This window comes from Bos indicus x Bos taurus, chromosome 18 (assembly GCF_003369695.1).
Source record: "Bos indicus x Bos taurus breed Angus x Brahman F1 hybrid chromosome 18, Bos_hybrid_MaternalHap_v2.0, whole genome shotgun sequence".
NCBI classification, from domain to species: Eukaryota; Metazoa; Chordata; class Mammalia; order Artiodactyla; family Bovidae; genus Bos; species Bos indicus x Bos taurus.
The window spans coordinates 50,869,005-50,872,376 of record NC_040093.1 but is presented as its reverse complement, the minus strand read 5'-3'; the positions used below and the strand labels follow the sequence as shown (position 1 = coordinate 50,872,376).

At 43.8% G+C, this 3,372-nt stretch overlaps 1 pseudogene across 1 annotated transcript; it reads left to right on the top strand.

Annotated features, from left to right (window-relative positions):
- The first annotated feature begins 839 nt into the window (after positions 1–839).
- LOC113875390 lies at positions 840–2,155 on the top strand (annotated as a pseudogene). Its single transcript, XR_003506235.1, has one exon. The product of XR_003506235.1 is annotated as a kxDL motif-containing protein 1 pseudogene (transcript).
- The last annotated feature ends 1,217 nt before the right edge of the window (positions 2,156–3,372 follow it).

The window sequence follows — 3,372 nt, the reverse complement described above, 5'->3', positions numbered from 1 at the left end:
CTTGTTTTAATTTAGTTAAATTTTGGACACTTTAGTAAGTATATAGTGCTATCTCATCATGCCTTAAATTTGTATCCCTTGATAATTAATTATGTTGAACATGATATCTTGTACTTTACTATTTGTATATCTTCTTTTGTGAGCTACTTGCTGAGGTCTTTTGCCAAGTTTTTTTTTTTGGCTGCACCGTGCAGCTTGCAGGATCTTAGTTCCCTGACCAGGGATTGAACCCATGCCCGCTGCAGTGGAAGTGCACAGTCCTACCCAGGAAAGTCCCCAGTCTTTGGTATTTTTAGCAACTTTATTGAGATATCACTCACATGTCACACAATTCACCCATTTAAAGTGTACAGTCTAGTGACTTCTAGTATATGAACAGCGTTATTTATCCATCACCACAGTCAAGTTTAGAAAAAAATCACTACTTCAAAAACGAGCTCTGCATCTGTTGACCATTACTCCCTAAACCCCAACCCATCTTCTACAGTCAGAAGAAACCACTAATCTACCTGCTGCCTCTACAGGTTTGCCTATTCTGGGCATTTCATATAAAATTAAGCATACTGTCTGTGCTCCTTTGTGACTGGCTTTTTTCACTTAGCATGTTTTCAAGACTCATTCATGCTGTAGTATATAACAGTACTTCAGTGCTTTTTATGGCTGAGTAATACTCTCTTATAAAGATATATCACATTTTGTTTATCTGTTCATCAATTGATAAACTTCTGATTTTCTACATTTTTTGCTATTATGAATAATGCTGCTATGAATATTTATGTACTACAAGCTTTATGGCACCCCCTCCAGTACTTTTGCCTAGAAAATCCCATGGACATCCCGGAAGCGCGAGCAAGGCCGCCAGATGTGCAGGCAGCGGAGGAGGAGGAAGAGATGGACCCCCCAGACTCGGCCTCGAGGGTCTTCTGTAGCCGCATCCTGAGCATGGTGAATGCGGACGATGTCAGTGCCATCATCCTGGCCCAGAAGAACATGCTGGACCGCTTTGAAAAGACCAACGAGATGCTGCTCAACTTCAACAACCTGTCAAGTGCCCGCCTGCAGCAGATGAACGAGCGCTTCCTGCACCACACAAGGACCCTGGTGAAGATGAAACGGAACTTGGACAGCATCTTCCGCAGGATCAGGACACTGAAAGGGAAGCTGGCCAGACAGCACCCGGAGGCCTTCAGCCACATCCCAGAGGCATCTCTCCTGGAGGACGAAGATGAAGACCCCATTCCGCCTAGCACCACCACCACCATCGCCACCTCAGAACAGAGCACAGGCTCGTGTGACACCAGTCCCGACACTGTCTCGCCCTCCCTCAGCCCTGGCTTCAAGGACCTGTCCCACATCCGGCCTGGTTCCCCTGCCATCAATGGTCGCAGCCATACAGATGACGAGGAGATGCCGGGCGAGTAGCCCTGCTCCCAGGAGCTCCGAGGGGGTCTCAGGGCAGCAGCAGCGTCACTCCCCAGATGTCTGAAGTGGCAATGGAGAACCCTGCCTCGAGATACTCAGCTTTACCACCCTAGTCTGTCACTTAGGGCTTGCTGAGGGGACAAGGCTCCCTCCTTAGAATTTCTGGGGATCTTTCATTCCTGCTCCTTCCTCACTGAGAACATCTTTTCTGTAGATTCCTCTATCAAACTGGGGATGACCAGTCCATCTGGAGTTGGGCTGGGCACAGGGAGCTTTTCCAGAGTCAGGCCGTAGGTCTACTCTGAACAACACTTCAAGCTTCCCAGAGACCAGAGCCAGATGTCCCCTACCCCAGCCCCCTGGTCAGAACCCCCTCAAGACAGTCAAGCACTGTCATCCGTGTCCACCCAGCCCACCCCTGCGCCTACTGATTCTGGTCTTCTTGCCCCTTCCTCCAATGAGAGTACTGAATCCTTTCTCCAATCATTATCTCAAGGAGGTTTCTGAAACAGTTGTAGAAGGCTCAAGACAGAGATTAGCCATCCACTCAGCCCCAAGCCTGTTTCTCTGACCAGAGGTGTAGACCTCTAGAGCCTAACAAGCCTCTCCTAGGGCCTTTGTGGAGCAAGCCGAGCAACGTTGGAGAACAGAGTTAAGTGGAATATTTTTGTACCCGATGTTTACAGATGCTGTTGGGAAGTTATCAATAAAGAGACTCTGTTACTAAAAAGGGGAAAAAAAAAAAGAAAGAAAGAAAATCCCATGGACGGAGGAGCCTGGTGGGCTGCAGTCCATGCGGTTGTGAAGAGTCAGACACGACTGAGCAACTTCACTTTCACTTTTCACTTTCATGCATTGGAGAAGGAAATGGCAACCCACTCCAGTGTTCTTGCCTGGAGAATCCCAGGGACGGGGGAGCCTGGTGGGCTTCCATCTATGGGGTCACACAGAGTCGGACACGACTGAAGCGACTTAGTATTAGCATATTTTCATTTCTCTTGAGTACATACTTAAGAGTGGAATTGCTTGATCATATTGTGATTGAGGAACTGGTAAACTGTTTTCAAGGTGACTGCACTAGTTTCCATTCCTACCAGCAGTGTATTAGGGTTTCATTTTCTACCAGTCCCCGTCAACCCATATTATCGTCCATCTTTTTATTATAGCTGCTCTGGTGAGTGTAGAGTGGTATATCTCATTGTGGTTTTGATTGGCATTTCCCTGACGGCTCCTGCTGTTGAGGATCTTTCTGTGTGCTTAGGGCTATACGTATATCTTTCTTGTAGAAGTGGTTATTCAAATCCTTTATCAATTTTTAAAATTGAGTAGTCTTTTAATTATTGAGTTGTAATAGTTCTTTATATATCCTACTACAGATACCTAATCAGATATATAATTTGTAAGGATTTCCTCCCCTTCTATGGGTTGCCTTTTTATTTTATTTTTAACTTAGATGATATCCAGATTTTATTTTTTCTTTTGTCAATTTTCCTTTTTGATGTCATAGCTAAGAAATCAAGGTCATGATGATTTACAAACTTGTTTTATTCTAAGAGTTATACATTTTTAACTCTTATGTTTGTATCTTTGATCCACTCTGAGTTAATTTTTGTATATGGTGGGACATAGTAGGGAAAATTCATTCTTTGGTAAGTAGATATTCAGACACCATTGAATTGTCTTGGACCCTTGTCAAAAATCAATTGACCGTAAATGTTGGTGTAAATGTATGGACTTCTAATTCTATTTCATTGATCTATATATCGATCTTTATGCCAGTACTATGCTGTCTTGATTATAGTAACTTGTCATAGGTTTTGAAATCGGGTGGTATAAATTTAACTTTGTTCTTCTTTTTAAGAATGTTATTGCTTATTCTGGGTCCCTTGCATTTCCATATGATTTTAAGATCAGTTTGTCAATTTCTGCAAAGAAGCAGATTTTGATAGG